Source organism: Lemur catta, chromosome 25 (genome assembly GCF_020740605.2).
Source record: "Lemur catta isolate mLemCat1 chromosome 25, mLemCat1.pri, whole genome shotgun sequence".
In the NCBI taxonomy this organism is placed as follows: domain Eukaryota; kingdom Metazoa; phylum Chordata; class Mammalia; order Primates; family Lemuridae; genus Lemur; species Lemur catta.
The window spans coordinates 13,229,337-13,240,311 of record NC_059152.1 but is presented as its reverse complement, the minus strand read 5'-3'; positions in this window follow the sequence as shown (position 1 = coordinate 13,240,311).

The window sequence follows — 10,975 nt, the reverse complement described above, 5'->3', positions numbered from 1 at the left end:
GCCCAAGGTTCACACAGCAGTCCCCCTTGCTGAGACAAGGGACAAAGGAGGAAAAGTAGCTTCCGGAAGGAAGGTAACTGGCTTTTTAGACATGTTGGGTTTGGGGGAGTCTGGGAGACACTTCCGTGGATGCAGGTGGGTGTGACAGGGAACACAGGAGGGGAGGGTGTGTGGGAGATGGAGGCTGAGTGCAGGGACCCAGCATCTGAGCTGGACAGGAAAGGAAGGGGGGACATGAGGGGCTGACAGATGAGAAGAGACCAGAGGAGGGAACTCAGGGAGTTCAGGAGACTCCTCAGGTTCATGGAGTGATCGGGAGAACAAAGATGCGAGTCGCCACGTGTCTGGTAAAAGGCCAGACTTCCTCTGCCCAAGCTGTCAGCGTGCCCTGCAGAGTTAGGGGGACCCGGCCCACGAACCCAGGGGGGCTCGCCTTGGACTGCGGCACTGTCCAACACACGTATCATGGCAGCCACCTATGTAATTTAAAACTGTCTTGTGTTATGTAAAAAAATTTTTTCTAGTTGCCATGTTAAAAAAATAGGTAAAATTAATTTTACTAACATTTTATTTGACCCAGTAGATCCAAAATATAATACGAATGTGATCAACATAAAAATCAGTAAGCTATTTTACATTTCTGCCCTACTGTCTTTTCAGAGTCTGATGTGTATTTTATGCTTCGGTCAATTCCAATCAGCCACATTTCACGGCACAGCTACAGAATGTTAATGTTTTCTCTGAAACGAAGTACTTCCGCAGCACACAAACATAGCTTCTACAGCTCCAGAACAGTCCCGATTTCAAAGGCTCATCCTGCCCGTCCCACAGTGCAGACCTCCGTCCTGTCTAGGGAACAGCCACTGTAGGCACTGCACCCACTGGTGTTAGCGCTGTATTCACTGTGGTCACTTCATGGTCCACCGTCATGAAGCAGAACTACAAACTCAGCAAGAGCTACTGGCAGGCTCCGGTTCTAAGAGTGGTCGTGATCTCAAGCCACACGACCCCTGATCAGTATTTGAAGTGAGAGGAGCCCTCCCAAGTCCTCCACAGGGAACACACGGGCAGAAGGGGGTAGTACTGCCCACAGTCTATCCAGGAACCTGCCCAGGAAGAGCGGGACAAGCACGCTGCCCCCACCAGCCCACTATACAAAGAACCACCAGGCAGTAGCCTACTCTAATCTCACAGTGCCCTTAAAGGCCTGCTCCTAAGACCCTGCCCTTAACCCAGCAAGACAGCTGGAGCCCTGAGGCCTCCTCTATCTGCCAGGCACAGCAAGAGGGCTGCTGGAGTAGAGCTTATCCCATCAGTCCACCACTAGCTCCTCCTTAAGCTCCTGCATCTTTTAAAAAGATTCCTTCTGGCCAAAGTGATAAGATGAAGAGTTATCAGTAAAAAAGGACTCTAGGGATACTTTGTAGGCCACAGCTGTAGGAAGATAGCTGCAAATTCTCATGCAAAGTGGGGGGGGGGGTTGGGGACAAGAAAGGGACAGGTTAGAAGACAGCAGTTCCTTTACAAGAGGAATGGAAATACTGTCAAGGCTGCTCTCGGCTCACATGTGTAAGCATTTCAAATGGCAGATGCTGTGTTTAAAAAGTTTCTGATAACCAGTTACTTATCAAAGTTTTCTGGTCACGTTTTAAACAGGCATACTCAGAAAACTGCTAAAGACAGATGGAAGCATTGTAATTCAAATGAAAAGCTGTGTTTTTGAAAAATGATTTTGTACTTGGTTTTTCTAAAAATTAACAAGTGAACATGGGAATTCCTTCTCTTCAACTCTGTTTTGGTCTCTTGACTTAAAAACACAGACACACATGCAACTGTTTTTTATCTCTGGCACTTCAAAGAGATGTGCCAACATCTGAGGCTGCTCTTAGGATGATAAATTACAAATTAACAATGATCCCCTAACTCCCTCTTAATCCTACAAATGCCAACAACCACATTGAATATATATATAATGACTTCTGAGGAAATTATATGCCCTAATAAAGGCTTCTCATCAGATTTCCTCATAACATACAATATGTATTTATTACCTGTTTAAAAGGCAAAAAAAAAAAAAATTACTGTGCCAAGCATAGGCTTATTTCCTCAAATTATATATTCATAATTTTTCAATTTGGCAGAACAAACTAGCTCTTCTTCTTAAAATAGAAAGAGGTAGAAGCCTGGTGCAGTGGTACACACCTGCAGTCCCAGCTACTGGGGAGGCCAAAGCGGGAGGATCGCTTAGGCCATGAGTTCAAGATCAGCTTGGGCAACTTAGCAAGACTCCCATCTTAAACAAAATAAAAAGAAGAGGCATACGCTTGCCTTGTGTAAGTAAGGTTGTCCCCACAACATACCAGCATGGCAGGGCATGTGATGACAAGGACAATGGTCACAGGACAGGCAGTACTGGGCACATGCAGGCACCTAAAAAACCTTCTTGACATCTAATATTTCAGAAACAAAAGTGGATTTCCTTATACTTACTGAGTCACACACAGGAGTGGTGGGTACACTCTATAGTGCCCAGGGTCTCTAATGGCCTCTACCTGGGCCTGGAGCTGTGGTCATTTTTTCCTTCACTTAAGGCACTCTGAGTCTCTGCTCTGTGCCACAAACACGCTAAGAACTGGAAACAGAAAGATGACTCAGACACAGCTCCTGTCTCAAGCAGCTCACAGTCCAGTGAGAGCCCCTAGTCTCCACTTTTAAAAGAGGAAAGGGGAAGAAAAGATCTTTTACATGAAAATCTACACTCGCCTGGGGCGCAGTGGCTCACATCTGTAATCCTAGCACCTTGGGAGGCTCAGACAGGAGGATCTCTTGAGGCCAGGAGTTCAAGACCAGCCTGGGCCACAGAGCAAGAGCCTGTCTCCAAAATAAACAAACAAGAAACCAACTGAAAAATGAAATAATTCTCTTTATACCTCAAAGATGCCAAGAAGCCCACTAAGCTTCCATGGTCAGTGGCAGATGAAACGCTGCCACCCTGACTGCTCTCCACCTGGCACACCTACTCTAAACCCCAAATCACTCTCTAGGAGGACCCGCTCTAAAGCAATGCATTTGTTCTGGTGTTGCACCTGACAACCTCACAGGCCCTCTTCCAAAGCCCTTTCATTAAATTTGCAGGTTTATCTTTAGTCATGTGATTATTTCATTGACGTTTCTCCCCACTAAGCTGGAAGCCCTGGCAGGAGCAGGGACCACATCTTTTTCTGCCAATGTAACCCCAGGCCCAGCACATAATGAGGGCTCCACAAATTTTTATAGAAGGGAAGAAAATTTAGAGAAATCTCAAAAACTTTTAGATCTTACAAGGCCCTCGCACTGAAACATTCTTCCAATTATGGCTAAAAATGAAGAGCTATAGAAAATTGTTCTGTTTATTTGAATTTTGTTTCTAAAAACATGCATTTGGATTTCTTTTAAAAATTACTCAATTATCATTTAGTTGGGTTATGACCTACAGTTTCTCAGAGCTTCTATAGTTTACAAATCACTGGCCAGTGTTGGCTGTTCTGAACAGAGTGCAGTTAACTTGCTGCTTACCATTCAGAAAGTCAATAGCACTTAGACTTGTCTAGATTGTTTTGCTTTGCATTGTAAAAATATTGTTCACTGCTTGATAAACTTGCCTAAAGCAAATGTGGTTTTAATATCGTGTAAATGCGTAACAAAATACGCATATTTTTGGCTAGAATTTTTTAAAAGGAAAAAAAAAAACCATCTCATTCTGAGAATGCTGCCAACACCAAAACAGATGCTCCCAGTAAGCTGGTGGCAGAACAGACCCAAAGATTCCAATAATGAGCTACTGCTCCACGTGGATAATGCGTGTCAGCAAGAAAACAAACACACAACAAATCTTCCAACAAGTCCCCAGCTAACCCGAAATCTTGACAGTGCTACTCTGAGGTGAGCTCCCTGGCCAGCACTTAGGGTCGAAGTTCCTGTAAAGCCATCCCACCCCTCCTCCGGGGTTACGAGTGGCCCGAGAGCGCGGCGGTGACAGGCTCCCCGACAGTGTCCCCTCTCGGCAGGCCCAGGGCTCCGTGCGCGGTGAAGCGCGCAGCCTGGCGGGCGGGAGGGGACGGGAGGGGAGGGCCCTACCTGCTAGCCGCCGGCGCTCGGGGTAAGCCAGCCCCAGGAGTTTCCGGGCCTCCGAGAGACCGGCCGCCGCGGGGCGCAGCCGCCGGTCGTCCCCGGAAGCCGCCGCCGGCCCGCGCCGCCAGGCCTCGTCCCCCGCCCGGGCAGCGGCTGCGGGACCGCCCGGGAGTCCGGAGCGCGGCAGCGGCGGGGCGCCCGGCCCGGCAAGCACTCGGCACCTGCCGGTGCGAGGGACCCGAGCCTCCAGTCCCAGCAGCCGCGCAAGACCCGCGCCGCCGCCCGGGCCGCCGGGACCCCCGCTGCTCCCACGGCGCGCGGCCCCGGCACCTCCGAGGAGCCCCGGGCCGACTGTCAGCGGCAGGGAGCCGGCGGCGCGGGCGGCCGGGCGCCCCGGCACGAGTAGCCACAGCGGCCAGGCAGCGGGGCCGCGCATGGCGTCGCGTCCGACCGGAGCGCCTCAGCCGGCCCGGCGCGCGGAGCCCCAAGACCTCCCGGCCCGGCCCCGAGCGGAGGGCGTGGACGCGGTGGCGCCCGCCCCTCCCCGCCGGCTGTCGCCCGCCTTATCGGGCCGGCGCCCCCAGCCCATCCCCGTTCGCACGGCCCGCACGGGCCCCACCCCTCGGGCGGCGACCCGGACCCCGCGCGCCACACTCCGAGCGCCCCCCACCGCCCACCAGCAGCGGAGCACCCTGCGCCCCGCCAGGAGCGCCGCTCGGCAAAACCAGAGGCGCTGCTGCGCCTGCGCACTGCCGTTCGGGGAGCTTTTTCGCGCTCCCCCGTCCACTTTGGCATGAACTTGGGAACGGCGCGAGCCCTTTCTCACGCCGGCGGACTCGCGGAACGCGCAGACGCGACCGCGCGAATGCCGGCGCGGGGGTGGGCCCGGGGACCCGGGCGGGCGGTTCTGTCCTCGTCTCGCGCGGAGCACAGGGCTGGGGTACGGGCGGGCTGCTGGGGCGACTCCGGCGCGGTTCCGCAGGGCGTGTGGCGAAGGCGGCCGGCGAACAGTGACGCGGGCGCTTGAGAAGAGGCCGTGTCGCCCCGTGAACAGAGGCCGAAGCCGGAGCGCGGCGCAGAGCGGCACACGCGCGTGGGAAGGCGGAGGGACGGTCGCGGAGCCCGCCGGACGCCGCGGCGACCGCGTGGTGGGGGCGGGCGTGCCTGGGGCGCGGCGAGGGCAGGCCCGGTTCTTCCGCGAGTCGTGGTTGAAGAAGGTGGATAGATTTTTGTTGACTCCTAGGTATTTTTAGTGGACCGGGGCGGGGGTACTCGACTCAGTTGTAAAAATCATGGGTTCACAAAACAAAAACCTCATTAGTCGACATAAATATTGTAGTGCAAAATTTTTAAAAAATAAAAAATAATGTAAAAAAATCCATAGTAAACAAAACATCAAATTTTAAAATTCAGGCTCCACTCCTGAATTTGCACAATCCTGCCTCTCATCCTAATCCCAGCCCTGGGAGCTTTATTTACAAAAGCTAGCAGTTAGCAGCTGGCCTTAGTTTGCTAATATGACTTTTTAAAAAGTTTGCATTAAAATGAATTTTGCATTATTTGTCTTGACTTTTTAGCACCTCCTTAAATTTTGTCCCCAGAGGAGTTCCTCAAGTATATGGTCCTGGTTGGGCCCCAGGTAAGGAGTGGAAAGAGTGAAATGACAGAAAGAGTGCGGTAAATCGGGCCTCAGATGCACCTGTGCAGTGAGAGGTGAGCCTGTCCTCTAACATCCAACCTCTTAAACCCAGGGGGATGTGCAGTCCCTCCCACCCCCCAGGGCAACCACGGCTTAAGTTAGCCTCTGTCTCTGCAGAGATTCTAGAACTGAAGTTGTGATGTGAAGTCAACGACACTGATTTGTGAGTAGGAATGTTCCTTTTGGGAAAGATTTTATGAGGTGACTTCTGAAAAGAAGTGGGACAGTTCCTCGTCATGCATCCTGCCACCTCCTCTTTGAGTCCACCTGAAGAAGTGACGTCCTCCCAGATGAAGACAAAGTGACAATTTTAACCCACATCTCACCTTCCTCTTATTTTGTCTTCCCCCTTTTCCCAAAAACACTTACTCCTTCAACGGTCAGGAAATGCGGGGCTGGCCTTCACTTCCTGCCTTCCCCAGTGTGGTGTCTGCCCCACTTTTTCAGCCAGCCCTCTCTGAGGCCTGGAGTGAATAGAAAAATAACTCAAGTGTAGCTGATTAAAAAAACAAAAACTCTGTTATTTACATTTCTAAAAATCAGGGAAATAATCTGAAAGTAATTATTCCCAACCCCAACAAAAATGTCAAGTTTAAAAAAAAAAATCCCACCCAGCTAACCATATTAATATGCAAGGCAAGAAATTTTTATTTATTTGTTTGTTTTTTAGACAGGGTCTTGCTCTGTTTCCCGGGCTAGAGTGCAGTGGTGTCATCATAGATCACAGCAACCTCAAACTCCTGGGCTCCAGCAATCCTCCCACCTCAGCCTCCCAAGGTGGTAGGATTACAGGCAAGAGCCACCTTGCCTGGCCTAAAGCAAGAATTCTTTACTAGCATAAAAATCTACAGAAAATATCCCTGGCTCTTAAACATACAATGAGGAATGGAGTGGGGAATGAATATTAGCAGAAAGATCACCTGGGCTTACGTAGTCATCATACCAAAAAAAAAATAATAAGGGGAAGAAAGAAAGATGTCCTACTCTAAAAACAATATATATATGAGTTACTGCTTTGCATTCCTATGACCTTGTCTGCCCATTTAAAAATAACTTTTCACTGCCTCTTTAGAAATTAGGATAAAGTTCCTCCTTTCAGGGTATTTGGGAGAGCACAAAGCAAGCTGCTTAGATGCGAGTGGATTAACAGTATAAAATACCAGAGCAGAGCAAGGAAGGGCTGTATATTATTGTTGAGAGAACAAGCAAAAGTTCAAATCCTGCCCACAAGAAAGAAAGGGCTCTTGGTGGAGGTGTGACTGAACCAAGAGGTAAAATCTGGCCCTTTGTGAATAGAACCTTAATAGGTTTAGGGGCCATCAGGTGTCGAATTCAAAAGGAACTTCTGATGCAACTTGAGAGCAGTTGGGATAACTTCAAGAGCACCCCACGTGCAGGTGCTTGTCCTTTGGAAAGGGCAGCAAAGGAGGACCATGTGGACCGCGGGAAGGGGCACAGGGAACAGAATAGCACAAGAAGCAAAACAGAGGCTGCCTGGCTTGTAGTTTGTGGTCTGATGGGGCTGAGGTCATTTGAACCTTATTAGTATGTTTCTTTTTCCTTTAACTAAGCTTGTAGCTCATTCTGTCACGGACAGGGCGACAGGATGGTGGCTGAAGATGAAGCACGCAGCTCAGTGAAGCACACACCAGCAATGCCGTGGAATCCACTCAGAGCAGAAGTGCTTTGTAAATTCCTCTGAAGAGGTTAAAATTGAAGCTTCTGGTAACTTATGTGCACTATGTGCTTAATAGTGAATGCTGAGACTGTAACTTTACCTCTTAGCAATATGACTTGGGCATTGTACTTGATCAGTGCAACGTAGGTAAAAGACTTCAGCATCTTTAGCTTTTATAGTCTTTCACCTTCTTCCAAAAGAGCCCAAAGAAAGGTTGTTATGGGTTAAATTGTGTCCCCCCACAATAAGATATGTTGATGTCTTGACTCCCTAGTACCTTGGAAAGTGACCTAAGGTCACTGCAGGTATAATTAATTTACTTGAGATGAGGTCACCTTGGAACAGCTGTCCTTCTAAATAAGAGAACTGTGTGAAGACAGAGATACATGCGGGAAAATGCCATGCAATGAGGAAGGCAGAGATGGGCGTTATGCAGCTGCAAGCCAAGGGAAATGCCAAAGGTTGCCAGCAAATCACCAGAAGCTACAGAGACATGAAAGGACTCTTGTAACAGGTTTCCGAGGGAGCACAGCCCTGCCAATACCTTGATTTCGGACTTCCAGCCTCCAGAATGGTGAGACAATAAATTTCCGTTGTTGCAAGCCACCAGTCGTGGTACTTTGTTATGGCTTTTGGCAGCCCTAGCAAACTAACACAAAAGCCTGACAGCAGTGTCTTGTACGGTGCTGCAATAGATGCTCAATGTTTATCTGTTTACTCATGTTTGGCCAAAAGAGCAACTGAGTTATTGAGACTATTTTAAATAGTCAGTTTGCAGATTGTATCTGTTACAACATTGAACTTTATTTTGCCATAAGTGTGTTCAACAGCCATTCAGACTTTAGGCTACACAAAGAACTTTGCATGCTGTAATGAAATGTAGCTCAAGACTATTCTACTTAAGACAGTGAATCTGATTCTACATGTTTTATAATATTTAGGTACAGTATTTTTTCATATGCTGAGTCTGAGGTTAGACTCAGACAAATAGAAAAGTTATCTATACCCTGTCACTTTTTTTTTTTAATTAATATTATTTTTAATTGACAAGTTATAATTGTATACATTTGTGGGGTATAGTGTGATTTTCTGATATAAGCACAGAAAGTGGAATGATTAAAGCAGGCTAATTAACATATCCATCACTCTACTTATTTTTTGTGGTGAGACACTTGAAACTTTACTCTCCTAGCTATTTTGATTTGTTTTTTTTCTTTTTTGATTCTTTTTTTTTTATTTCTGTCAACTTCAATAGGGTGATTCTCTTAGCTATTTTGAAATATACATTATTATTAACTACAGTCACCCTGCTGTGCCTAGAGCTCAAAAACTTATTCTTCCTTTCCAAACAAAACTTTGTACCCTTTGACCACCATCCCCCAAACCCTCCCTCTTTCAACCCCAGTCCCTGGCAACCCCCTTTCTACTCTCTACTTCTATGAGTTTGACTTTTTCAGATTCTACATATAAATAAAATCATGTTGTATTTGTCTTTCTTTGCCTGGCTTATTTCACTTGGCCTAATGTCCTCCAGGTTCATCCATGTTGTTGCAAATGAAATAATTTCCTTCTTTTTTAAGGCTGAGTAGTATTCCCTTGTGTATATAAGCCACATTCTCTTTATCCATTCATTCACTGATGAACACTTAGATTGATTCCCTATCTTGGCTATTGTGAATAATGCTGCGATGAACATGACAGTGCAGATAATTTCTTCAACATATTGATTTCATTTCCCTTGGATATATATCCAGAAGTGGGATTGCTGAATCTATACCCTGTCACTTTTCTCATTCTGGTCTAGTTTCACCTCATGCTCAGACATGCAAGGTTGACAGTCATATAATTAACTGTGATAAGTTAACTATATTTTTCAATCCAAAATATGAGACTCCTTGGTTTGATAGAGAATTTCAACTATTATTCCCATCACAATTTGTGAATTTCTAATAAAAATGTGTGCTTCGTTTGATCATTCCATAATGTATACGTGTTCCAGAACATCAAATTATACCCTGTAAATATATACCGATTGTTACTTCTCAATTGAAAATAAAATAAAATAAAATATGTGCAGATCTAACAGAAAAATGTGTAAAGAAAAAGGCAGTTTATACTAAAGGAAATTCAAAGGCTCAAACATATTAAAAGAAAAAAGAGATGTTCTATCTAATTTATAATAGGAGACATGAAAATTAAAGGAAAAGCAGACATCTTTTTCCTCTATCAGTTTAGCAAAAATCACAAAGTTCAATGACATTGTATTGATGAGGATGAGGTGTAAAAATAAGCAAAGCTGATGAGACATAAATTGCAGCAGTTTTAGTGGGAAGCACTTTGGCGTATCTGTAGCAATTTTCAATGTATATATCCTTTGACCTTATGATATCATTTCTAGGATTTTTGAAAATAGACTTTATTTTTTAGAAAAGTTTTAGTTTCACAGCAAAATGGAGTGGAAAGGACAAAGAGTTCCTGTATTCTCCTGTTCCCTCCAAACACTGCGCCTCCGCCACTATCAAATGTATGCTCAGAGTGGTCTGGTACATTGTAACAAACTGATGGACCTACATTAACATGTCATTATCCATCAAAGTCCATAGTTTGCATTAAGGTTCACTCTTGGTGTTGTACAGTCTGTGGGTTTGGACACATGTATCCAGCATTATAGAATTATGTAGCCACCACTGTATTAATAGTATTATACAAAGTAGTTTCACTGCCCTAAAAATCCTCCGTGTTGTGCCTGTTCATCCCACCCTTCCCCGTAACCCCTGGCAATCACTAATCTTTTACTGTCTTCATGGTTTTGCTTTTTCCAGAATGTCATACAGTTGAAATTATAGACTATGTAGACTTTTCAGATTGGTTTCTTTTACTTAGTAATATGCATTTAAGTTTCCCCCATGTCTTTTAATGGCTTGATAGCTAATTTTCTTTTTAGTGCTGAATAATATTCCATTGTCTTGATGTATCACAGTTTATCCGTTCACCTACTGAAGGACATCTTGGCTGCTTCCAAGCTTTGGCAATTATGAATAAAGCTGCTATAAACATCCTTGTGGAGGTTTTTGTGTGGGCATGAGTTTTCAACACATTTGGGTAAAAAACAAGGAGTGCAATTGCTGGATTGTATGGTAAGTAAGTATACGTTTGACTTTCTAAGAAACTGCCAAACTGCCTTCCAAAGCATCTGTACCATTTTGGATTCCCACCAGCAATACATGAGAGTTTTTTTTTTTTTTTTTGAGACAGAGTCTCCCTCTGTCGCCTGGGCTACAGTGACGTGGCGTCAGCCTAGCTCACAGCAACCTCAAACTCCTGGGCTCAAGCAATCCTCCTGCCTCAGCCTCCCTAGTAGCTGGGACTAGAGGCACGTGCCACCATGCCCGGCTAACTTTTTCTATATATTTTTAGCTGTCCAGGTAATTTCTTTCTATTTTTTTAATAGAGACGCGGTCTCGCTCTTGCTCAGGCTGGTCTTGAAT